Here is a 27,459-nt window from a genome sequence, read left to right as displayed (position 1 = left end):
CCGAGCATGAGGCAGACCGATGTGTTTCTGCAGGCGTCGACACCTTACGGCGATGTAAGTTACAGCCTTCAAGACTTCCCGTAAATCGAGCTTAGTCTTACCTAGAACATCATTCATTGTGCTTCCTTCCTAAAGACAAAGAAGGAGGATTTGCTGTATTTCCTTCTGGGCTCTTTGATAAGAAAGCATGTGAAGCTGTGTCCTCCGCCTTTAATTGCTATCCAAATGTAAAAATTTCCAAGATAAAAGCCGAAGCGAATAAAATGTGTACTAGGTTGAACCTTGGGGCGGTTCTTAAAGGAATTACTGATTGTAAAAAAGACTTCCTACAGGTTTTCTTCAATGCAAAGACCCATAAAACTGATGTTCCTTTTAGGGTTATTGTATCAGAGAATGGTACATGGCAAAAATCTGTCGCCCTTTTGTTACAAGAAAATCTGGAAATGTTATCCATTCAAGATCCATTCCTTGTCCGAAATTCTGAGCAGGTTTTAGATTTTTTCAAGTCACATCAGGAACATGGCCTTTCTGTTTTTTCGGTTGACATAAAGGATCTTTATTATTCCATTCCGCATGAAGCTTTGTTATCGTGTATTGAAGATTGTATTGATCAGTACGGACCTATTGCCTTTCAAAATGCTTCTGGCATCTCGGTAAATGGTTTTCTAGAACTTTTAAAATTTTATCTTAAATATACATTCATAGTGTGGGACGAAAAACCACATCTTCAAAAAGAAGGCATTTGCATAGGTTCTTGCATAACACCCATCCTTAGCGACTTGTTTTTAGCTCAGTTGGACAGGTCTTTTGCGGATATAGTAAAAGATACCAATGTCATCAAGATTTTTAGATATGTGGATGATTTTCTTATTGTACTTAACAGAAATGACGGTTCCTTCAAGGATGATGTTCGCAATGTCCTCACTTTGGTCCGTAACCATTTCCGTCCTCTAGAACTAACGTTTGAACTACCTGAAAAGGGGGTAATCAAATTCCTTGACATCAACATTATACTACATCATGATCGGACTTGCTGGTTGTTTAAACCTCGAGGGGAAAAACCTTTATTACCTTTTCATTCAGCACACTCGAAACTCGTAAAACGTTCCATTGTGGCACCTTTCTTTTGTTAATTCTCTAGTGAAGTCCTGTCCGCACCACATGCATGAAAGTTTTTCACAGCAGTGCAAGCGGTTGGAAAACGCCGGTTACCCTTCCCATGTTCTGGTTTCAGTAGCGGAAGGCGTTTTAAAGAACTTCTGCCGGAAAAAAACGCAAGACACTCAAGAGGCTACGCTTAGAAAAGAGAAATTAGCTGTTATTCCTTACGTTCATCGGCTTTCCCATATTCTTAAAAAAATAGCGCAGCGTTCGGGAGCCACGGTGGTTTTTTCAGCCCCTAAAAAGTTATTTGTGCACAAAAAATTTGACAAAATCCAAAAAGAGGGTTGGCTGTACTAAGAAACATAAAAACAAATGCGTTGACTGCATTGAAAATGTTGTGTATCAGATACCCCTTTCCTGTGGCAAACAGTATGTAGGGCAAACAGGCAGATGCCTGAATGACAGGCTTCGGGAACATGGGCGTGATGTAAGTGATATGCGTGGAAAAGGTTTGTCAGCCTACTGCCGTGTGTGTCATTGCGTACCACTCCTAAAAAAATATGTGGTCTTGAAAATGCACAAAAACCGCTTAGCTAGAGAGATAATTGAAGCGGAATGGATTTCTTTGTTGGATGATGATTGTGTAAGTAGTCCTTCAGTTGCTCTGTTGCCAAAGGAGATCCTATATTTGTCTGATATGCGGCGCTAGCGGTGGTCTGATAGTAGTGCATGATAAGTCAGTATAAAAACCACCAGTCTTTCACGAAATAAACCTTATGTTGGAAGTTAGCGCTTTCTGGTGTTGTCTTTCTGTGTCCCTGTGTTTTTTTGAGTTAGCAATTCTACCCTTTACGAGAATAGCTATTCTAGTTGCTACAGTACAGCCGTTACTGGCAGGGTGGCTAGCTTCACGGGTGCATTGAAAAAAGTAGCTGTGCCGACTCTTAGCTGAAACGTAATGTGCGTGCCTTTATTTGGAGAGGGAAAGATTTTTAACGCACATGCACAACTTCACTGCATAGAGCCGCAGCGGTCGCATTTCGATGGAGGCGAAATGCCAGAAGCCCATGTACTGTGGCATCAGTGCATGGCTAAGAACTCCAGGAGGCCCGACTTATCAGGAGCGCTTCACTACGGCGTCCCTCATGGTCTGAGTCACTTCGGGGCGTTAAACTAGAGCCACTAAACTGAGCTCACTGCATAAAAATTCTTGCAATGCATGCGACTTCATGTCCCTGAAAAATGCTCGATCATTTGCCACGATCATCACTCTTTTTAGGATTAGTGTTATCATGATCAGCCTCACAACGCCCACCGCAGGGCAAAGGCCTCTCCCGTGTCTCTCCAATCAACCCTGTGCTTTGTAAGCCGCGCTGCTACGCTTGCCTTCTCTTGGAATCCACTCCGTTACCCTTAATGATCAACAGTTATATTGCCTTCGCATTATACACCCTGCCCATGGCCATTTATTCCTCTTGATTTTGACTGAGGTCATTAACCCGCGTTTGTTCTCGTACCCAATCTGAACGCTCCAGGTCTCCTAACGTTACTCCTATCATTTTTCTTTCCAAAGCTGGTTGACATAGACAGTTCTCATGATATGAGAAAGTAACTGCGTGAACATTGCAGGCCTTCTGACGTTCCACCGCGTAACTGGTAAGTCCGGTATGTCGTAACAAGGTAACTTCTAATGTAACCAAGCTAACGACGTGTTATAACTCTGTATTATATTCCGTCTTAGGTTTGCGGAATTTTGCGCGGTAACCTTGCGCTACGCAGCAAACCTGCAGCCCGAGCGTGACCTTCACCTGATGGTAGTGAAGACCGGGAGAGTGGCGAAGCCGAAAGATCCCAGTAACGGTCTGTCCCCTCAAGCATAGGAAGAGGGCCAAAGCCCATTTCTCGCGCGGGCATTCTGGGTACGACGTGACACACTCAAACGCTGCATGGGCACGTGTAAATCATTCAAAGCATCACAGAACGGTGGGTATAGCGTTTGCGAGCAGCGGACATACAATTTCCAACACGCAAGTCGTTCACGGTGGACTCGTCGATAGCAGCGTTCCGTGCGTCGTGTAGCCGCTCCTTAGATTTTAATCGCATCTTGATCAGACACGGCTGAAGTTCAGTTTTTTCGCACCTCTTGTTGTTGCCTTTTCACACGTTCCTGTGGCTATCGAGTATATTCGTCAATATTTCATGGCTCCAACGCGAGCTCAGCCAGGCCCAACTCGTTGTCTACAAGCAGGCTTCGTTATTCATGGCTACCCCTGTTTGTCTTCCCGTTAACTAAATAGTAATGGCCATCTTCGCAGGCTTTCCATAATTCGGGTGGTTTGTCATAATAGCAAAGAGAAGGCCACCATGTACACTCAAGGCGAAATATTTCGTAACCAAGACATAGCGACTACACAGGGGAGCAAGAGACCCGAGTTATTGCAAACAGGAACAAACGAACAGTCGTAGCACGCTAGAGGCGAGGCACTGCGGTTCTTAGCAGAAAACACCGTAATGTCCTGCATACAGTGGGCTGATAAGTTTAAAAATTTCATTTTTTCGACTTGTGGGATATCTGCTGGTGCGGACGGTGGAATATTTTTTTTTAATGATCGCACATTGTAGAATGAAATACCCAGCGTGACACCTCCATGAAGTTATGTGATACTCGCGCTGTGCAGAAGTTGCTATTCGTGGCTGGCTTGCGCCACGCGTGCTTACTGGCTGTAGTAGCTATCTCAAGTATGAAGAGCTGGAAACTACGTAGAAGTGCACCTGTGTGTGGTAGTGGTGAACAACTCTAAACTGATCCCTTTGCATGATATCTTCGGTGGCTTCTCAAACGCTAGCTTGAGGACGTCTGCGAACGATGTGGATTGTATATAATACCGAAAGTACAGAACACAAAGCAAGCGTTGTTTTGGCGTACGAAGGACCGGCTATTTCTATCTGTTTGTGCGTATACTATTTCATGGGAAAATTGCACATCTAACCCAAAATCGCGGTAAAAGTACGCGAAGCCACTAACAAGCGCGAGTGACCATCCCGGTGCTTAAATGGAACCAATTTCCCTTTACTTTAACGTAGTGAGGTCCGACTCACCGTCCAACCTGGCTCCCCAGACTCACACGTAACAGCCCGGAACATCGCCACTTCGGCCCTACTGGTCGTCAGCGGTGCGCGGCCGTCGGAGGAGCATGAGTTCGGGGCATTCATTCGCGGCTTGCGGATGGGGGCCGTTGCGTACCTGCGGCTTGACCATATGGCGCAGCATGCTGAACTCTCTTCGGAGACGTTCTCATCTGCTGAACTCTCGTAGAGCGAGCTCGTTTAAACTTAATCGAACTGGCGAAACCTAAAGATCAAGTGAATCTCTCATTTGAATCCTGAACAACCTTTGCAGGCTGAGTCTTCGAAACTGGTTTTGCCCCGGTAGGATGCAGCGGGATTTGCGGAGCCTCTTCTAAGCACACCCTGAGGAAGCCGGGCGTCGAGCCTGGGGGCGCTTGTACCCATCAGAATAACGGCCTGAGGGGCGAGTTGGTGCATGATGAAATGAACGGATGCGCAAATCAGGACACAGACAAGAAAGAGACACCACATGCGCACACTACCAACTGTTTATTCTATGGAAAGGCGGCGTATTTAAACAGTTCCGCTCAACCATGATACTCATCCCATTATCACTTCGAACCCAGCACGTGGTAAGAAAAGCCGCTACATCAGGTTAACAGTCCATATACTGCAGATTAGACTAACAGATATCTCTGATCAAAGGAGTTAAAAAACAAAACAAATGGGCCATCTCTTAGCAAAAACAGTGTCAAACAATCGCAGCAACAGCAGAGTCATACAGGAGAAGCAAAAGCAGTCAGAAACCAAAGAACAAAATATAAAAAGTAAAAAACCAATAACAGTCGTAGCAAACGCAGAGTCAAACATATGAAGCAAAAGCAGTCAGAAAAAGAAAGATAAACCAATAAAAAAATTAACAACCCACCTAAACAAACAGCAGACGGCCGCTAGAAATTCAAGGCTGAAAAGTAGCACAGAACATGACGTCACAAAAAACTGTCTAGGAAGGAAACATCATTTCTACGGAGGAATACCGAGGCGTCGCTGACACATGTGCTTCCTTTCTTTTTTATCATAAAGGCCTCAAGTATTTCACGCGCCACCTGATCGCGACTCCTGCCCAGAATCCTTATTCCGTTAAGCACCGGCTCACACTTGCAGTCTCTACAATGGGGAGGCAAATTTGACCCACCTCCGCTTTCTAACGTTTTCTCATGCTCCCGTGCCCTGTAGGAAAAACGCTTAGGCGCCCGTTTGCTGTGCGATGTCAGTGCACGTTAAAGATCCCCAGGTGGTCGAATTTATTCCGGAGCCCACCACTACGGCACCTCTGCTTCCTTTCTTCTTTCACTCCCTCCTTTCTCTCTTCCCTTACGGCGCGGTTAAGGTGTCCAACGATGTATGAGACCGAAATTGCGCCATTTCGTTTCCCCAAAAAACCAATTAATATTATTATTCTTCGCGTTTGTGATCTAAAACATCGCCCGTGCGAAAAACACAATCGGAGTTGTCAACACCTAGACACAAGTAAGGGGTTAGAAAGGCACGTATTGAACGCTCGATCCCTGTTACTAAAGAAATTTGAGTGACAGGTTCATAGGCTGTTCAGAAATACAAGCACAACATATGCAATACATCATGGTAACAAAATAGTAAGCATGCACTATTCGTAAAGGCGATTATTGCAGTTTTTTCGTTAAGCTGTACATACCGCGCAAAAAGCTCCACATTCGTGCAGCACGCTTTTGTTCTAAATCAAGACAAATATGGACAAACGGCAAACAACCACGACGTAAATCGTTTCTTCGAAAAAGGCTGTAGTTTCATTCGAGACGAAAAAAACTTTCTACAAACATTGTCCTACATATACAGAATTATGTCCATATCTTTACTAATTATCCAACCTAGGAAGGGGAAGAAAAGATCTAATGAATGATCAGCGCAATAACGAAGTCATCCCGGGGTCCATGAAGTCATCTCCGGTTAAATGGTCCTCGTATATGCAGTACGTTTAGTACAGCTGGGTCGGCGACTTTTCTAACAGGTCGTCCCTCTTGCCATACTCGATCCAAACCTTCGACCTGAAACAATTGTGGCGCAGTATAACCTGTAATTATTCGCTTCACTGGCTGACTAAAGAAAGCCATGCGCATAGTAGCGGGTTCTAACAAGAGCTTGGCAGCACGGTTTTATATATATATTTTTAAAGTTTGAAAATCTTTTGAAGTTTTAAAGTACAAAGAAAAGGCATAAATCACCTGCTGTCACGAAGAATGTGGAATAACTTCGTCCCCGGCTTCCTTTGTCTTCGACTGTTGTTGCCACATCATGAAACGGAGTAGTAGCTCCCGTAAATTAATCTACTCCGTGGCGTATTTTTGTGTGCTTGTCTACAGACTGTAAAGATTGTCGCAGTCATTAAACGGGAAAGAGAAATATACCACAGAAAAAAAGAAAGAGAAGAGAAATAAACTCGCTGATGACAGTTATTAATAAAATGTTTGCATGTTAACATACCGTTCATGAAAAATTCTGTCTAACTAGTTTCAATTTCTTGCGGAAGCGAGCTGACGTAAACTGATTTTGTGTCTTTAAAGCAGTCAAAGATTGTCGCTACGGTTTTCTTCCAGACCGCACCTATATGCGGTACGGACCAGTGATAAACTTTCATTTTATAGTGATCGCACACTGTCGTTACGATTGCGTAGATCGCAGTATCCGCAATGATTTTCCTATACCCCTTAACGCGAGAAACTTTCGATTGTGATCTAGCCGTCGACCGGGATCCGACTTTCAATCGCGATAAAAAATGTTCGCTGATATAGCGGTCCAAGGATAGGAAGTAAAAACAACCCTAGCGCAACAAATGTCACTAAGTATGTCCGAAACACCCCAAAAAATTTGCCAAGTTGGCAGAAAAAAATTCCTTGTATATTACTTTTTCCAGAAAAATCTTTGAATTTGGTATTATGGCTAAAAAACGTACCTAACAAAGCCGATCACTTGAAATTATCTCTAACACATCATGTCGGCGGTATTGACAGAGATGTGAAAATTTATGTCTGAATAAAACGTATTAGCATTTGTTGTACTCCAGTCTAAAACAAGCTTTTTTATATTTTACGCTTCTCTCTTCTGCTGCTCGTTTCCTAGCACTCTGTGACAGCTAAAAAGCACATAGTAGGTTTTGAACGCAATCGGGCAGCTCGATACTGATGCTCCGATGGCAGTCAACTATTCCTGATTGCGGCTCAAACGCGATCGGGGCATATTGAGGCCCGATTAGGATCTGACCGATCCCGTTAAAAACTGCCCGCTTCCTGTGTGACAAAGGTATTTTCACATGGTTTATTTCAAATGGCATTAAACCGTTCGACCAACGCCATATAAAAGGCTTGTGTTGCGATACGGGTGAGCCATTGATAAACTCTGTTTTAAATTGAACGTGTTGCGAGTGACTTTTGGAAAATTACGCTTTCGAAAACTACGCCCATGCTTTTTTGCAAAAGAGAGTACAAGAACAAACGGATGGCTCAGGACTCATATTATATGGTACACATGCAAAATACGTTTAGTAAGCATAACAAACTACTTGCTACAATGTTCTTAGCTGAAGAAACATCAAAATTAACCCTGCAGGCAAAAGGAAACAACTTGCCGGAAAAACGAGGCGACGCGTGTAAAAGCGCGGTGGGGTGAGCGTAACCGGCGACACGTGACCGGCGCAGTACCAATTTCTGTATAGAAATGGAAAGCTTGGATGCAACCCAGTAGACGTGTGATAAGCTGTCGACCTTTGAAGTAGAGTGGAAGCAAACATAGGCCACTTGGCGGATGGTGAGACCCTTTTTTGCTCGGCCGCGAAACGGCTTGAGTGTCCGCTCTTTACGTAGGTATATTTCACTATGGCCTAAGCCCCTCGCCGTCGCCTGCTCCGCGGAACATATAAACGCATTTTTAGCACAGGCGGACTGTTGATTTCCGGGCTGGCATCAAAACGGTGCAACACACAAACACACATGCGGAAAAATATTCGAGTCGGAACGAACGCGCACTATAATATCCTAGTCCGAATCAAGAGTAGAAAATGGGTTTGGACAGGGCATGTCATGCGAAGACAAAATAACCGAGGCATGTTAAGGGTAACGCACTGGATTCTGACAGAAGGGAAGCGCAGTAGGGGGCAGGAGAAAGTTAAGTGGGCGGATGACATAAACAAGATTGCGGGGATAGTATGGCCGCATCTAAGACAGGGTAGGGTTAATTGGAGAGATATGGGAGTGGTCTTTGCCCTGCAGTGGGCGTAGTCCGGCTGCTGCTGATGATGGTACACTACTGGCTCTGCAGCAGTCCGGAGGCTAAGTGCCGTCAGTCAGATTCCAGGCGAAAGTGATTTGCAATCCACAAAGCCATTAGACACAAGGCATGCATTTTTTTGACGGATTTCAGAGGGCCAGAGAGGACACAGGAAATTTGGTAGCCAGGGTGGCCGATTGCGCAGACAAGACGCAGCAGTGCTCATACGCGTCTTTAGTGTGCGCAGGTGAGCGGAGTGCTAACGGGCTGTAAAGCTACTGATTAAAAAACTGTTCAGCAACTTTTTTTGGCCTTTACGAAGGTGTTGTTGCGGGCTAGTAGGCTCAACATTGGTTTAAAGGGAACAGCACAAACACAGGACGTAACGGGAACGTACAACACAGGCACCTGTGTTGTACGTTCCTCTCTTCGTCCTGTGCTTGAGCTGTTCCCTTTTAAGCATTGTTTGGCGTTCACTGGCACTGGTAATTTTATTTATATTTGTCGTGCGAAACAGATGCCTATTTCTTTACGACTTAGCCGGACTGTTGGTGTTGTTTCATGTGGCTCAATCCCCTTGGCTGCGTAGAGTTCCTTCTAAAGGGAAGTTGTAATTCCCCAGCTAAGAGCAGTCGTGCTACCGACATGAGCTCCTATTCACGGTGCTTTCAGGCGGAGCTACCATTGTTTGCGTGAAAAAATTCAGCACTAGCGATTGGTCTTCTTCGTCCTGCATGTCAGTAGAAGGCTTCGGATACGGGACCGAATCTTCAGCGATGTGAATGTGGAAGGGGATCGATGTCTTTTGAATGATGTGCAACGGTAGCGTCGGGGCGTAGTGCTAACATCTGTAGAATATGGATCGTATGTGGAGGCTCATGAGGTACTAGGGTGATGTCCAGAGGCGGATGGCCAGCCGTTTCTTTATAGTGGGTGTGCATGATCTGGGGAATATTTGTCTTGCTGCTGATGATGCGCATCAGTGAGAGGCTCGGTGAAGGCCCGTTCCGGTTAACATGAAACGTTTGCGAACTGGGCGGAATTGTGGTGTTAAGAGCAGTTAAGAAGGTCTTTCCTGGCTAGTGTGCAACATATGTGGGCAATTAGAGGCTTATTAACAATCAGTTTGGGCGTTGGAGCACATTTTCGTTTATACAGCGGTGCTGGATAGCATGACTAGTGACTTCGCAATCCTCGGATTCAATTGCTAGAGCTCTTTATTAGTATAATATGCAGTGTATGAGTATATTATGCAGTTCTTATCGGATTCAGTTTTGCGAACACAGTTTTGAACGGTAATATTACCTGCCGTAACTGTATTTCAGGGTGTTTAGAGGGTTCCGGGATGCGGAAATATTGTGATGGATGACAATTATGTTGATTTCAGTTATGTGAAGCCGACTGAATGTCACCGTAACGCCATGATCATTCTAATCTCGCCAGTGGCTCTCAATCTTGTGCTTTGGAGCCCAGGATCTACCTTCAACACACTTGGTGTCCCTGGCCCTCCTTCTTCCAGTTGAATTGAATTCAATATATTTTCCCATGTACACATGGTGAGGGTCGAGGGGAACAAAGCAGAAATTGTGGCTTGACATGCCCTTCGGCCCCTAAATTGGAGGGAAGCAGGCAACATGCAAGGAACGTATGCAAGCAACATCGCGAGATGCATACAAACAATGGTTGCCAGAAACGGCTCGCTCATCTGTAGAAGAAATCAAAGAATGAAGCATACAAGAAAACACAAAGGAACCGAAATAACTTCGCATAGACAAACAGGTCTGTGGCTATTTAACTGACATCAACATTTCATAGAACAAAAGAAATCAAACAAGCAATGAAAGAATGATGAAGTCTGAAAAGTAGCACCTACATCCTGTGTATCTTTGCGGCATGTTCGTGATGTGTCAATATTTGCAACCTGAAACGTATTTAGAACACGGGGCATCGTGTTTGCTAGGCTATGTGTACCGTACACTGTGCGGGATGTTGGAATGTGCCACAGTTAGCTGTGTGTGTTAGGGTAAGTTTGCACATTTAGCGGAAGGTGTGCCTTATAATTTGAATTACATGCGTGACACCGCACTCGGCGAAACACTGCACTCGAAGAACACAGCACTCGGTGTTCTTCGACACTTTTGGTGCCTTACTTGCATACACATTCAGTCGCTTCTGTCTTGATGCGTTCGCATTTCTACTGCCATCTTAGCAATGTCTGTCCGTCTGATGTTTTGCGGTGTCGCTTAAGCGAAATGTCGAGAGGTGGTCCAATACCGAAGAGCGGGAGTGTGGCCAATCAGAACAATGGAGAAGGGTTAAACGTAGCAGCGGAAAGCAGAAGTGGAGAAGGAAGGAGGATTCGAAGAGCAGAAAGCGCGCTCCACACGCTCTGTAAGACGTCAACGGCGACTCCCGCTCCTCATGGAAAGTGGCAGCGCAAAGGAAACATGAATGAAGATAAAGAGACATGGACGAAAGGAGAATCTCTTGTTCTCTCGTCTGTGTTTCTTTACCTTCGTTCCTGATTCTCTTTCCTCTCCACTTTCCATGATGAATCACCGACAATCACGAGCAAAGATATTAACACCCCTCCTGTCTGTGTTGCTGTCTGTCGGCGCGAAGCCTCTCATTTCCGCGAACCCTCCGGGTCCGGAAGGTGGCTCTTCTCGGGCAGCCTACAAATGGTGCACATCCGGGCAACCACCGGTGAAAGTGCATCTCCCCTCTACGAACCTCAAGCCACATACCAACCTCAACTCTAAAATGGCCTGCAGTGAACCTCTGGAAGTCTCTACCCACTTAGGTACGCACGTCAAGGACCCTCCGCAGACCACAAAAAACCTGGTAAAGGCAAATTAAAAGATTCAAATTGGTCGTCTAGCAGCTGAACCTGGGTACAGGACCCGAATATGTAAGGCGGACTCTAACATTACCCCTTACACGCCTGCATGAATCATATTAATCGGAAGTGACGTTTCGTGCTGGGCACTGTGTTCAGCTTTTCTGGCTGCTTTCATTTCTTGGATGAGTGCAGTGCTTGCGCGCAACGTTTGGGCACTTTGGCAGCCTTCTCGTCTTTTTGCGTGTCCACATATAGCTGACATTGCCTGAGTACTCGAACCTTTCCATCTCTTCAGTGGCCAGCTCCATTTAACGGCCACGGCACAGCACTGCCGTTGCCTGTAGTTCTCAGGAGCAGAGGGCACTGATGGTGCATGGTGGCGATGATGATGATGGTCATCATCGTTATCCATTCCGTTGCCCTTTTCTTCAGTGTGATGGGCTACAACACTGGTGCTTTGATGGAGCAATTAGAAGCGCACTCGCAGTAGCCTCGCAAGAAGTGTGCTGTTGAAATTAGCGACACCATGTCTACTAGAGAAGTTTCAACACCAAGGGCACCATCACAGAAACTCCGATGAGCGTCAGAACGTTGCTAACAAGCGCGCTTCACCGAGGAGTGCCCACTCGCATGATAACTGTTATCCTCTCAGGATATCCTCAGGATAACGGTTATTCTCTCAGGTCATCCTCTAAGAACGGGTGGCGTCCACGGTTCCAAGGGGTTACCATCTCGTCTGCCTCGCACCACGGTCAGTTTGACGTTACCTGCCATTTGAAGTAGACAAGACTAGCTGCTGAGGAGATCTTCAAGGTGAACACCAGGACAGTCAAGAATAACCGGCGGTAACGTGTTCTCAGTTTCCGTGGGCAGTGGTGCGGACGACATGAATCGTGTGTGTGTGTGTGTGTGTATGTGTGTGTGTGCGCGTGCGTGCATGTGTGTGTGTCCACGCGCTGTAGTGTGTACGTGCATGAATTTGGGGTAGCTGGACTTTGTGTGGAGGTGCGTAAAACTGACAACATGCATTTTGACTTGCCCTATCCCAAAGACAGAGGATTCCATGCAAGAGAACATAGGGGCATCACGTAGCATTATTACTTGGTATTTTAGCGCAGCTAAAGGTGTTCTAACAACCCACTTACCATGGAAGCACTCGAAAGAAACCTTTCTTTTCGCTACGAGGCACTCTTCTGAGTCCCGCAGTACGTCTTCGAACCGAGGCCAGTAGGCCTTCACTTGGGACTGAGGTATCAAAGTTACCCTCATGTAGCAACATACACAAGTGTACTCGGCAGCAACGGACACAGAAATTCCAACACAGCTCGAGTTATTGGGCTACAGAGCGAATTTTGAGTGAGAAACACTTTTATTGCACAGAATTAGTCGAGGCTAGTAGGGTGGGCCCTCATTCCAGGAACGCATTGGCTGTAGCCGGCGCTCTTGCCCGGTTCACCAACACAAGCTGGTCTTCTGGATCTGAGATGGAGAACGTCGACTCCCAGTTCTGAGTAGTTGGCTAATTGATTCTAGCAATATCTGCATTGTTCTGGAATTCCATTATCATGTTAAGTTGTAAGCATGTACAAGTTAGCCGCTTCCCCGCAGAAGTTGCGATGCGCACCATAGAAATTTGGAAGCATATAACTGAAGTTAACTGAGTTAATATAAGTATTTGACTTGCAGTTTTCTTAGAAACACCTCTTGCGCCCAGTTTAAATTTTTTTTCCAGTTCGGCGTACACTTTCTTTGATCATCTCAAGCACTGCAGTAATTCTCTCAAGCCTAAAAAATGCTCAGAATAATTTTGCTCCTGTGAATGTATAGAGGAGAAACATGACTATCACCGCATGTTTCATGCTATGCGTTTTCAGATTATCATCATTAGGAGCAGCATCATTACGACCTCTGCAGGGCAAATGCTTCTCCTAAATATCTAAATAAACCGGCCCTTTGGCAGTTATATCCACCTTATCACCACGAACTTCATAAACTCATTCACCTACTGAATGTTCTGCTGCCTTGTGATAGGCTTTTTTCACCTGTAATTCAGTCTGTTGCCCTTAACAACCATCGGTTATTTTGCCTTAGCATTATATGCCCTGATCATGCTCATTTCTTCTTTTATTTCGACTGTGATGGCAATGAGTCTCGTTTGTTTCCTGAGGCGCAGCGCTCTTCGGAGATGATTTCAAATTATTCCGTAATATTGGAGATATTGAGGACTGCCGCCAATTGCAAGCTGACATTAACAACGTTGAGAATTGGTGTTTGATGAATCGCTTAAAACTGAATATTAAGAAGACTTCCGTTCTGTCTCTAACGAGGAAACGCGACACAGTTACGTTTGATTACACACTTTTGGCGGGTGAGATTTCTCGCATGGCTCATGTACGAGACCTTTGTGTTGTTGTTGATTCAAAGCTTGATTTTAGACTGCATGTAAATTCAATTGTGTTACGAGCATTGAGGCATATTGGTCTTATCTCTAGATTAACAAAAAAATTTCGACGGCACGAATGTCTACGCACTCTATACTGTGCCCTTGTGAGACCGCGTCTTGAGTTCGCGTCAGTAGCCTGGAATAGCGTATCTGTCGCCTATTGCACGAAAATTGAAAATGTCCAGCGTAAGTTCATACGCATCTATTATGATAGATATATTGGTCGCCGTCGTTTCTACGACTATGATTCTCTCTTGGCAGACCTCAATATGTCTACCCTTGGCGACAGGCGACGCATACGTGACATGCAGTTTCTGCAAAACGTCGTGCGCGGTTACATTAACTGTGGGACCTTACTGATGTCGCTGAATTTTCGTGTGCCGCATGCAAAAGCTGCAAAATGTTTCGACACATTTTATCCCGATTTGCACGCCATCTGTCCAATGACTCGTTTACAAACCTTATATAACAAAACGTTTAATGACATGGACATATTTGCCTAATTGTTGTTTTCGTGCCTGCTTTTAAATCTTTTGAAGTGGTGTTTTTGATGTATCTGACCTAGTGTGCGCTCGTTTAGGCCACTTGGCTGTTGAGGCACACTCAAATAAACATATCTATCTATCTATCTATCTATCTATCTATCTATCTATCTATCTATCTATCTATCTATCTATCTATCTATCTATCTATCTATCTATCTATCTATCTATCTATCTATCTATCTATCTATCTATCTATCTATCTATCTATCTATCTATCTATCTATCTATCTATCTATCTATCTATCTATCTATCTATCTATCTATCTATCTATCTATCTATCTATCTATCTATCTATCTATCTATCTATCTATCTATCTATCTATCTATCTATCTATCTATCTATCTATCTATCTATCTATCTATCTATCTATCTATCTATCTATCTATCTATCTATCTATCTATCTATCTATCTATCTATCTATCTATCTATCTATCTATCTATCTATCTATCTATCTATCTATCTATCTATCTATCTATCTATCTATCTATCTATCTATCTATCTATCTATCTATCTATCTATCTATCTATCTATCTATCTATCTATCTATCTATCTATCTATCTATCTATCTATCTATCTATCTATCTATCTATCTATCTATCTATCTATCTATCTATCTATCTATCTATCTATCTATCTATCTATCTATCTATCTATCTATCTATCTATCTATCTATCTATCTATCTATCTATCTATCTATCTATCTATCTATCTATCTATCTATCTATCTATCTATCTATCTATCTATCTATCTATCTATCTATCTATCTATCTATCTATCTATCTATCTATCTATCTATCTATCTATCTATCTATCTATCTATCTATCTATCTATCTATCTATCTATCTATCTATCTATCTATCTATCTATCTATCTATCTATCTATCTATCTATCTATCTATCTATCTATCTATCTATCTATCTATCTATCTATCTATCTATCTATCTATCTATCTATCTATCTATCTATCTATCTATCTATCTATCTATCTATCTATCTATCTATCTATCTATCTATCTATCTATCTATCTATCTATCTATCTATCTATCTATCTATCTATCTATCTATCTATCTATCTATCTATCTATCTATCTATCTATCTATCTATCTATCTATCTATCTATCTATCTATCTATCTATCTATCTATCTATCTATCTATCTATCTATCTATCTATCTATCTATCTATCTATCTATCTATCTATCTATCTATCTATCTATCTATCTATCTATCTATCTATCTATCTATCTATCTATCTATCTATCTATCTATCTATCTAATAACAGTTATGATTCACATTTCCATAGATCCCTACGTCGTATTCAATTTAAGTTGGGCCCTTCACTTGAAGACCACGTCGCGAGGTGTGTGCGTTAGGCGTTTTTGGGGCGTATATTACTCCAATGCTTTGTAGTGCTTATGTGTTCTAGCTGCAAACCACCGGCGCGTGGCTTCATCACTTCGTTCCGGGTGAGACATGCTGCTGCCCGATTTATCAGGAATGGTTGTAGCCACACACAGGTAGTCCTACGTTGTTCGAGATTTTTGAAGGAATTGCCGCGCCTTGCCTTGAAAATTCTTTTCAACTTAAAATTGAGCGCATGTGGGAGAGGCGGTGATTCCTTTCTTCAATGAACACCGAACATGTTCGTTACTAACACCGGCACCTATTTCTTTGTTGGCGCAAGTCAGCCGAATAAAGAATTCGTTTCACCGCCGCCTCTTTCAGCTAGTCTATTGTCAATGGCGTTGTCACTACTACGTGGCATCTGATGAAGGTGCTGGACTATCAACCCTTCTTGCGACTGAAGATGAACCATGGTGCACAGTCATTGTCCGTCGTGCTTCGGCAGCCTCATGAGCCATCCACCTTTCGAGGCCTATCGTGCGAAGATATCGAAGATTGGCTGAACAGTGTGACTGCGCTAACCGGTTGGAAGAGGTAAGCCGAACTCAGAAACATTACCTTTGCTTCTAGAAGCCCAGCCATATTATAGATTGAAAACCCCTAACTTTCCGTGGTGACCTGATAGACCTTATAGAAAGATTTTGGGATGCTCGGGGGCGTCATCCAGTTGTAAAGAGCTAAAGTTCTGCTGCAGTCATGAATTCAACATGACAATCAGACAGTAACAGATCACGTTGAACACACGAAACTCCTTTTTATGCGCTCAGATTCCAACGTGACCGAAGATAAGAAGTTGGCCTTCTCAATGTGAGCTGTTAGGAAGCTACTTTTTACAGGCCTGGTGCACAGTTCACCCAAGGCAGTTGTCGAATTCACCACGGAAGCAGCCATCATACAAAGGACCTTTGTTGTCAGAGCGCACCAGTACAACTGTCATCTACTCGTCTTCTCTGAAGCCGCCTGGATACTGTGGCACCGAGCAAAGACAATCTACGGTAAGCCATCCGCGAGGTTTTGCGGAAGGAGCATCGCTGACTGCTGCCATCGTCAGCTCAAACTTAATAAATAACGGACGTGGTTTAGGAAGATATTCCCCAGGCTATGAGCGTCCCTCAAGCAGGTGAGAACAGCACGTGGCCGACCTCCCACGGTTGTTAGGTGGGAAATAAATGAATATAAACACAATGTAATTAAAACCTCTCCACCTTTTGTAGCCCTATGGCTGCGCTTGGGTGGGTGCCACTGATTAATTACTCCCTTATTACCACCTTTTCACCGTGACACTGCGCACCAGCTTCTTGAGGCGAAAGACAGAAGGCCTTCCGAGAACCCTTTCTGCAAAATTGAGCCTTCCCGGAGCTCGAGAGGAGCAACCTGGGTTTCACATATCCTACCCTGTGGATCTGTTTGAAACAGCCACTTGCTGTGGCAGTGCCTCAACACTTAAGTGCTGCACCACTATGGCAGTACTGGTACAAGGCCTCCCTCCGGCCTATGGATCTATAAATGAGGAAGAATATTTGTGCTGGAGGGATCTAATGATTTCACAAGTACTGTCATGAGTAAATTTTGCGCAGCCAAGATATGGGCATAGATTTAGAAACTCAACTTTGAGAGATCATCGACCATGGGGCCAAGCTCTTTATGCTTTTGACAAATGAAGCCGTACCTACGAAAACAGCCATAAATCACGTAGCCGTGGATGTTCTCGATGGAGCAGTCAGCGTCTCATATCCCTCGAGCGCCATGGTGCACGTGGGTGCCACAGATACTGATACCGTCAAAGGTTTCACAAAGGGAAACAGAGTCGCGCTTGGACCGGTGGCTCAGCACAGCAAGAGGCATCAACCCATACATGAATTAATGCACCCAGGTGATAGCGACCACTTTAAGCGAAGAATACTGAGGTCGAAACAAGGCAGAAATCCTTCTTTCGTGGACACACTAGCAGACATTCGATACGTGCTTGCTTTCTCGGAACCACGCGCAGATGACCCGCTTTACAAAGACGACACGCCCACCTTCGACACCAACGCAGCACGGACCCGGAAAAGGCCAGAGCAGATCCTGGTTTTTTTTTTTTCAAAGCACAGCGCGCATTTTTCTTCGTCGTCAAACACCCGACACACGTCGGTTGTTAAGCGGCGCGTTGTAGTCGACGAACGCGCCCTAACTTTCCGCGAAAGACCCTACCGTGTATCGCTGCGAGAACTACAAACTATATGGGATCAAGCGAAAGAACTTCACGATGACGTCATTTAACCGTCCAATAGCTACTGCGCGGCACAGGCTGTTCTGGTGCGAAAGAAACACCGCACACTCCGGTTCTGCGCTGATTACCGTTACTTGAAGAACAAAATGAAGAAAGACACGGACACTCGACTACTTATCGACAACACTCTGAAGCGCCTGCGTAATGCCAAGTCGTCTCTTAGAAAGAACTCAAAAGGGGCTACTGGCATATTTAAGTCTATGAAAGCGATCGAGAAAACAACAAATTCGTCCCAAAAGAAAGCCTGTTCTAGTTCATTGTGAAGCCATTTGGGCGCAGTTCTGCCCCAACGAATTTCCAGCAATATAGAGCATACAGTAATGGGAGGCTTGAATTTTTAAATTCGCCTAGTATACATAGATGACGCTGCCTTCCCCTAGAACTTTGACAACCGCTTCAAAACGCCTCAGACAGCTTTGAACGGATATCAAATATTCAGGGTTAACATTGAAACCAGAAAAGTGGCACTTCGCCTACGAGGATGTGCTGTTTTCGTGTCATTGTAACCAAGAGCTACAGGTAAACGATGCTATCGCGTAATCCCCGCAGCCGGCCGGCAAGAAAGCTGTGCGTTGATTGTTGTGGCTGTGCGATGACTTATGAATGTTGAGCGCATCTCGGAACGTTTGACTCACCTCAGAAAATGATATTTATATTGAAAGCGCAGCAAGAGCACGCTTATGGGACACTTCAGGGTCGCTTACAGTCATCTGAAGTCCTCGGTCGCTCTTATGAAAATACCGAGACTCAAACTGATACCGACGCACGCCGCGTGGGCCCAGGCGCCGTCCTCGTCAAGGAAAGAGGCGGACTGGAGAAAGTAATTTCGTGCGCTAACCAATGCCTGTCGAATGATGACGGGTCTAGCTATCCGATGATGAAACGTATAGTGCCTTGCCAGTACATGCATATGGGCTGCATCTTAATTTAACCCCTACCTGTATGTAGCTTCTCTGTAGCTGAAGAAAAAAGCTGCAGAAACTTTGCAGATTGACAAGACCAGGCCCTGCTACAAAGGGTGGGTGCAAGATGAATCATCAAACTAAGTTCGTTAAATGTACGGAATCCATTGTGTGCAGCATACCATTGACATGTGTAAAGAAGTATGTAGGTCAAAGTGGGAGGTGCTTAAACGAGCGCCTTCATGAACATCGTTACAATTTTAAAGAAAAGAAAGGTGGTTTTTTAGATGCGCACTGCAGAAAATGTGAATCCGACTGTAAACCTCTTTTTCAAGCGTGCACGGTAATTGCCAAGGACACTTGCAAACTCACGCGAGAAATAATCGAAGCTGAAATGATAGATAGCTTAGGTGATAAGTGCAGAGCGAAACCCTCTGTTGGGCTCTCTCGTAAGGATTTAGATTACCTCAGAAGCCACTAACAATTGACTGTCTGCCGCGCTTGCGTAATGCATCGCCATGTCATATATATCTACAGGCTCTCTTGCGCAATAAACTGTTGCAAGTTAGCGCTCGTGTGTGTTCTCTCATGTTTTGAGTCCTTTGGCAGGAGGTTGAAAGAAGGGTTTTAATTTCAAATACAATTTTTTCGGGAGGCGTGTAGAATGTATTAAAACTCATCAAACCCAACCAGACAGGCCAATCTGTCAAAATGTTTAGTTTTAAAAATAATAGTTGCAACGTTAAGAGACCCAAGCGAAGAAGGGTGAAAGACGGAACAAACGCGGTTTGACATCTTTCTCAATGAAGGTGGGCAATGCCCCCAGTCTCGCGTGTCGATTGAGTTGCATAACAGGGCCGGGGCGTGGCGTGATCTCGGTCACCAGAACCGCTAACGTACTTCCTCACCAGAGCATGGTTTGGCCACCCTGTTGTAGCACTTGGCGACAACCTTCTCTGAAGAAACCAATTCACTGCATTGTGTAGATTATAAAATAACTGCAAAAATCCTTTCATTCCGCTTGGAAACTTTGGCGGTGGATGTAAATTGGCTCGATGTGGGTTCACAGCGCAGATTGACAAACGCAGAAAAGAGCAAAGCGACTGGACAGAGCGCTAATTAACAATTCAGGCATATTATTGGCCGATCACTCGCTCATATGCAGGAAGTGTTGAAAATGAACAAAGCAGAATGGCAGGGTAACGTAAGTTGAAATCAAAACAACCGATTTCAATTCATCGCACAAACTGAAGGCATGCAACTAGTTCTCTTACAGTGCGAGATATTTCAGTTCTTTTTTTATAAAAGAAATGAGGGGTTGCTGACACACGAGCTACAGAACTTTGCAATCTCATCAGCTTTGATAATCTCTCTTACTAGCGGCGTCGTGCACCTGTGCATCACCACTGTATTATCTAGCGTAGGAGCACAATTTCTGCATTTATTAATGTGTTCAATCATTTTGCTGCCCGAAATATTTCTAACATCTTTTCCGTGCTCTCTTAACCTTTTGTTAGACACCTCCCGGTTTGATCACTATGCCGCTTACCAGAGGTCAGCGGTATGGAATATACGACGTTCTTTGAACATCGTACGAAACACTTTTGGTGGTGTTTTGAACAGGATACGTGCAAGCCTTCCAGATACACTCTCCTGCATCTTATGGAGAGGGTCTCGCAAGTTAATTGGCTCACATAACGCTAGAGAAATTCGCAATTGCAGTACCCAAATTATATATATATATACCAAAAGTGATTTCTGGCAGCTGATTTGGTCAATATAATATAAAATCACCAAAAAGTGAAGAAACATAACAGGATTTAATTTTGGACGTTTCGGCTGGAGGACCAGCCTTATATATATATATGTATATATTGCACGTTCGGTGCTCGAGTCAGTACCAGATAGGGCCGGTCAGGTTGCTGTAATTGAGATTGATCTAGCGAAGGCCCTCAATAAGGTAAGTCATTATTTTCTGTTTGCGGTATCGCAACGTGCGGGCGAACATTGGGTATGTGTTGCTCAAGCGTTTTAGAGTATAGTAGATACAGTCCCTTAGAAGGCCCTTCATAACTCATGAACTTACCAGATTAATTCCACTAATCTCATCTGTCCGGCAGGGTTGCCCATTATCCGCTCTGTAAATTGCTTGATATCTTGAATCATTGTGGCTTAGTATCATCAAATCCCGAGCGGTTCGAGTATTCTCTCTTTCTCGGTCGGAAATTTGGATTTAATCATATGCTGATCACCTCGCCGTTTTTTTTGATAAATAGATTGTGCTTCGATTTATGGATTCTAATGTATTGAATGGAGTTCAGCGATTGTATTTTCAATCGGCTGCAAAAACCTTTTTTTGTTGTTAACTCCACACTTCGACTCTACTCGCCGAGGCCTGGCTTCGTGCAAAGCGGTCTTTCGTGCCATGATCGGTAAACTGTCCACTGTGCAGCAAACCAGAGACGACCGATCATTGCTTTGTGTGGTGCCGTCATGCAGTGTATTTCTGGAACATACTTTTGCGGACAATCAAAAAGTACATTGAGATATCGCCTTACACTATAAGGTTCTTGTCAGTCCTCCAGAACTACGATTCCTTGTGATGTGTTAATGCTGATTGAACGTTTTAGCCTGTGGAAGAGCCGCATGATGGATCAACACGCAGAACCCCCTAGTTCATATAAGTCCCTGTTCAGTGAACAGTGCGCCTTGATGTGTGTGTATGGGGGGGGGGGGGGGGGGAGGGGGGTATGCGGCGTAGGACCGGCCGCCTGAAGGGTTGCCGGTCCTGGGGGCGTGTGTATGTCTCCCGCAGTTTGATGTGCAGATGGAGTGCAGTGCACGAAGACAGGAGAGTGTGTCTGCATTTCGCAATAGTATGTGTGCACGTAAAGCATGTCGTAGCTTATCGCAGCTTAGCGGGATCGATTGCATAAATAAAATAAAACTGTATCGATAGCCTAGTGCTGTCGCGCAGCGGCATGCGAAGCTTATTTGTTCGGACTGCCGCGAGTTCAAGTCCAAGTCATGGATACTGATTTCATTTGTTTTTTAACATAACTGCATCGCTGGTGCTAGACAACGGCAGGGCGTCGCTGTTTTTTGGCAACGGCACAAGATCCAGAGATGACAAGACGCTTGTTTGGTGTTGGTGAGCGTATAAGTGATTTCGCCCTAAAAACACACAGAACTTCTGTGAAATACAGGCGCAATGATTCTAGACTCATAAGAACCGAAAAACCCAGGTTGTCAACACAAGGTAATGCCATATGCTCGCTACTCGAGATACGAAAACTAGCAGTTTTGGTCATGGGTAGAAAGAACGTATTGCCACTCTAAATCACTCAGCTAATACTTATATGAGAGATGCCGAAGGAGTATTTTGCACGGGGTAGCAGCTCGTAATTAGCTTATGACTGGGAAAATATACCGTGTTCTGCAACTGCGGTAGACTCAATTCAGCGCTATCTGGCGGTTTCTGCGGCGTTTGTGTGGAATTCCGCCTTTGGAACCTTGACGCCGTCAAGATTACATCTGGACACCTGTCAGTGTGGAAATTAATACCGTGACCCTTATTGCTTTTTCTAATGTTACTGAGCATACTTTTTTCGGGGTTTACGGACGTGGTGTATTTCGCTGTTTCATTTCTCTAGTGCACTTTTTCTGCTGACGATTTGGTTTCAGTGGAGCGGAAACGGCTGGACTAAAATCAGATTGCTTTTCATTTAGCTACTACTGTGGACTACTTGAAGTACATTGGTCTACAAGGATGCAACACACTTGTACAGACCGTTACCACCAACAAAAACCTCCTTCCATGAACTGCAAGCATATAGCAAACCGGAAAGTTTGTTAATTGTTATCTCCTATGACCTTGTCGAAACAATTAAATATCTGTCTATAAGCTGTAAAACCGCGATGCTTATTCCGGATGTTCTGCAAAGATCAGTTCGGAACAGCTGAATAATTATAATGTTTATAGGGGCTGTTACTTTAGGGCATTCCAACCCTTTTTTGGCAGCACTATGTATATTCGCTTATTTTGAACTACAACCTACGCAAAAGCTGTATAGCAAGCCATTCCTATGGGGCCGTTTTATTGTAAGATGCACGCTTCTGCAAAATCACTGCTTACTTAGCAATATGTGTGAACAAACTGCCTAAAATCGCTGGCTCAGCGTTCGGTTAATATACGTTTTTTTCTTACGGTTTGTTTTGCATTGGTAGATAGGTTTGCCGAGGTTTATCGTTTGTTTATAAATTGTTCCTGATTCTACATTTCAGTGAATTGCAATGTTTATCTGTGTAATACGGTTGGTTTATTGGTTTATTAGGGTTTAACGTCCCAAATCGACTAAGGCTATGAGGGACGCCATAGTGAAGGGCTCCGGAAATTTTGACCACATGGGGTTCTTAAACGTGCACTGACATCGCACAGTACAGGGGCCTCTAGAATTTTGCCTTCATTGAAAATCCGCTGCCGCGGCCGGGATTGAACCCGCGTTTTTCAGGTTGGCAGCCTAGCGCCGTATCTACTGAGCCACCGCGGCGGGCGTAGCGTAATTCATTTAATGTGAAGGCGTGTAGTGTAATGTAAGACATGCAATGCGATGGCAAGGTAGCCGATGGCCGTTAAGAGTAACAAGAGAAGACAAGCGTAGCAGTGTGAGATAAAGAAGTTTGCGGAAAAAGGGTAGCTACAGCTGGCACAGGACGTGTTTAATTCGAGACATATGGGATAAGCCTTTTTCCAGGAGTGGGTGTAGGATGACTGCTTCTGCTGAAGATGATATGCCATGGGAAAAAAAATATTGTGGTGAAGGTGGCAAATAGGAATCGCATTACCACCTAATGGCTAACATAATAAGGCAAACAAAATTCGTTAAAAACAGGAAAACATAAGAAAATTTCATGTTTTATTTTGTCATTATTGATGTTGTAAAGAATTTTTTTGGCACATAGGGTTGATGAAAGGATTTAAAAAGAGACAACCATTGATTTTAATTATGGTTTGGGTTTGCTTTATGTTGTTTAATGTTTGAAAATAGGTTTCTAGGTCATTACCACAATACAATTTGTTTTTTAAGCATGGCATTTGGTACAATGAGCGGATTCGTCTTCGAAGACCGGAAGCCTTAAGCTCATAATCATTACCTTAAGATCTGGTACTAGAATCGTTCTAGTAGCGCTTGCTCTCCAAGTGTTGTCTTCTATAACGGGATGTCTTGTTTAGCAAAATTGGAAGAAAGAAAAAAAATAGCGAGGTGCCGTCAGTAAGCGAAAAAGCTGTAGTTGCACTGACGTTGGTGCGAATCCCTCATGAGGCACATGAACGAGACGCCTTTTTTTTTTTTCATCAGCATGCCATTCGTACGGAACATTCCCCATGCAATGCCCTTAGATTTAATCACAGTCCTAGCTTCAATTTCGTCATCGGCGTCGCCGCGGTTTCGGGACAATGTTCGCCGAGTCTGCCAACGGTGGAAGGTAAAGACATTTCATGCCTGACCATACAAAAGGCAGCTACACATGGCGAGCACTAAGCCCCACGGGTTCATTTCAGCGGAGTCGTTAGATAATATTTTATTTTCGAAGCGTGTTGCTAGGAGTACCTTGCATTATATGAAGAAGGACGGCCAAATTTTTAAAGTATTTAGTGGCACAGAGAATATATGTCTGGAAAGCAGCAAAGGTAATTATTTTGTCCCAGATGACACTGCTTTTAGGACTGAGATCAACACATGTGGGACGAGCACTCAATTTGGTTTCATAGAGCCGTTGCAAGACCAGTGAAAGTAATGAGTGGTTCCGGCGTGTTTTGTTCTCGCTCTTTGTCTTTTCCGAGAATTCTATGTACTTTGTCAGAAAGGAAAGGAAAGCAGAGCTGTTTACTACGGTGTGGTTTTGCATAATTGTGACTGAAGAGTTTCAAAGCACTGAAAACCTGTTGAATAAACTGCCATATTCGGTGCCAGGAAGAAAGCGGACGGTACATATACACCTAAGTGCCCTTAGAGTACGGAGATATAGCGCTGCTCCCGAAATTTTCTTGGAGTAACAAGATGTAGCGATGCTCCCGAAATATTATTAAAGTACCAAGTTATATCAATGTTTATGTGACATGAGTGTGAAAACCACTTATGTCAACGACACTTCAAAATTTTGGCACGCAGGGTGCCTCCCTGACTTCTCATTTCACTAAGGCACGCAGTTCGCATAACGCTGATTGTATGTTTTGCTATTGGCGCTAATTCATGGAACATTCCTAGGGTAATGCGTCGCTGTTTCCTTGTGCGCTAGGTTTTAATTATTGGTATATTCCTCAGTATTTGTTGGCATATTAGATTTATTTTACTTAATACGCGTGTACTTAATACTCGAATACGCGTGTGCAGTATGGGATCGGCATACGACATCTAACATAAATAAGATTTAAAAATACAAAGGAAAGCTGTTAGGTTTGTGTTCTCCAAATTCTCTAAATCTGATTCACCCTCCGAAATAATGCAGGCTCATGGTATTCCCCTCCTTGAGTGTCGTCGAAAGAGTTCCCGTTTAAATTTCCTTTCCCTCTTGCTTAACCGTAAGTTGTGACTTGAACCGTCTTCATATTTATACCCTCAGCCCGCAAGAAGCACGCTACACTTTTGCGCCAGCCTGTTATCAGCTTACTTCTCACGCACAAATCTGTTCAAATTTTTCTTGTTTCTCCGCACAATAGCGCACTGGAACTCTCTGTCCCCCGCGGACCAACATTGACCTCTTTGAGAAGAGGCACGCTTTGTAAAGAACGCATATGTTCTTTTGTAAACTGCAAGTTGCCATGTGATTTTTCTAAGAACCGACAACTGAGCGAGTTGGTGCATCATGAACGTGTAGAAAACAGCGCAGCGACGACGGACAGGTACGAAGAGAGAAGAAGACGGACAGCGTTTGTCCGTCTTCTTTCTCCGTGCGTGTCCGTCGTCGCTGCGCTGTTTTTACCACGTCCGTGATTTTTCTAACTTAGTCATTCTGCACAGTGCCCGTCCTGCTTGGACCTAACCATGGTCTGCAGTATGTAAATAAATAATTAAATACTACTGCGTGTACGAAACGTCTTCTCGTCGTCAATCCGGGGCTAGAATGACAGAGCAGGGAAAAACGCGACAAGAAGAAGAAGCAGTGCAATTACTGAAGCTACGCTAACAATTGACTAGAATCGAAAATTCGCAATATTGATGAGGAATAAGAAAAACTGAGCAAAATTAAATCCTTCAGTGTTTAACATAAATAACAAATACGTTACTGTCTAGGTTAAAGAAAAATATTGATTTGGGCCCTTTTTTCTGAGTCTGCCTCTTTAACTACGGCGCGTAAACACAGAATAGGCAATAAAACCTAGAGCAAGAAAGAAAGCCGTCACGAGACCATTACTGCGTGCGCCTCAGCTACAGCAAATCTTTGAATTGTTTAAATGTACTAACGGTGCTATAGCCTAGAGGAGAAGTTTCTTCTAAACTTCAAGAAAGCTTCATTTGTCGTTATAAAACTTTTGCGTTGAAAATATAAAACGTGCAAAAAAATTGTAACTGCAATAAACACAATGCAACATGGCTAACATCATTAGCTTAACTACGGCCAAAGGAGGGCAAAGGACTCTCTCATTGAAGCCTGACCTACCCCAACTGCAATCATCTAATCATTGCTTTCGATTGCGCAATTACTGCGGGAAACAGTGTATTCTTCGGCAAAAACACGGTAAAAAAACCAGCGAGGTTGCATTAACAATTCCTGGTTTCCTGCACACGTCCCGCGAGGGGACTTTGTCACCGACTCACCTTTCTGAGCTGCAAATACTCTGCTCGCACGCGTTCCGGGTAGTCGACGCAACACGCAAGCCTATGGGTCGAGCCCTCTGTATTCCTCGACGTCCGGCAGACACTGCGGACGTGGAGCGGCGCAGCTGGGGATACCGGCACCGAGTGAGGGAATTCGTCTGAGAGACGGCAGCTGTAAAAGTGAGCGCCGCTTACGCTCTGTTCCGAGGGTCGTCTCCTCGGTAATCAGCTCCGACTCTGCATTGGAACCGTGTATGAATGTTCCCCACGTTGGACCGAGAACAAAGAAAGCAACGACGCCGATGTCACTATCCCGTCGATGGGACGCCCTAAGGTTTGCAACACTTGCTGTTGGGCTAGTTGGTTATCCATGAAGTCCGAAGGACCAGAACACAAAAACAACGGACAAAGTAGAAGAAGGAGTTTCTACGTCGTCCTTCTTCTACTTTGTCCGTTGTTTTTGTGCGCTGGTTCTTCTGACTAATGTTTGCGTTGGCAAACATCATTTGCGGCTGTCGCGCACTGCTAATGAGCACAACGCAGGTTTCCAGGTAAAGATTGACAACAACGAAATCATAAAAAAGACCTTTCTTTGGACATTTTTATGTACGACAGCTGCTCGTCTTTGTGAAATTAATGCGTTATGTTTCCAGAATACATTAGGAAAGAAAAGTTTTCCTTATAATTTGAAAAATAAGAGACGCCGACCAGTGAAAAAGGTTCGTTATTGACGTTTCGGTTTCCACA

The 27,459-nt window shown here is 44.1% G+C and overlaps 1 protein-coding gene across 6 annotated transcripts in view; it reads right to left on the bottom strand.

Annotated features, from left to right (window-relative positions):
- The window catches only part of LOC144107794 (multidrug resistance-associated protein 1-like), a 592,391-nt gene extending 565,539 nt beyond the window's left edge, over positions 1 to 26,852 (bottom strand). For 3 of the 6 annotated variants that reach the window (XM_077640975.1, XM_077640979.1, XM_077640978.1), the window contains exon 1: positions 26,713 to 26,852. The gene's annotated coding sequence lies outside the window, so the exon portion shown is untranslated. The remainder of the gene's footprint in view (positions 1 to 26,712) is intronic. The other 3 variants (XM_077640976.1, XM_077640977.1, XM_077640980.1) reach the window with 3 other exon arrangements.
- Positions 26,853 to 27,459: the final 607 nt, after the last annotated feature.

Source organism: Amblyomma americanum, chromosome 10 (genome assembly GCF_052857255.1).
Source record: "Amblyomma americanum isolate KBUSLIRL-KWMA chromosome 10, ASM5285725v1, whole genome shotgun sequence".
Lineage (NCBI taxonomy): Eukaryota > Metazoa > Arthropoda > Arachnida > Ixodida > Ixodidae > Amblyomma > Amblyomma americanum.
The sequence above is the reverse complement of the archived record's forward strand: the minus strand, read 5'-3'. Positions and strand labels throughout refer to the sequence as shown.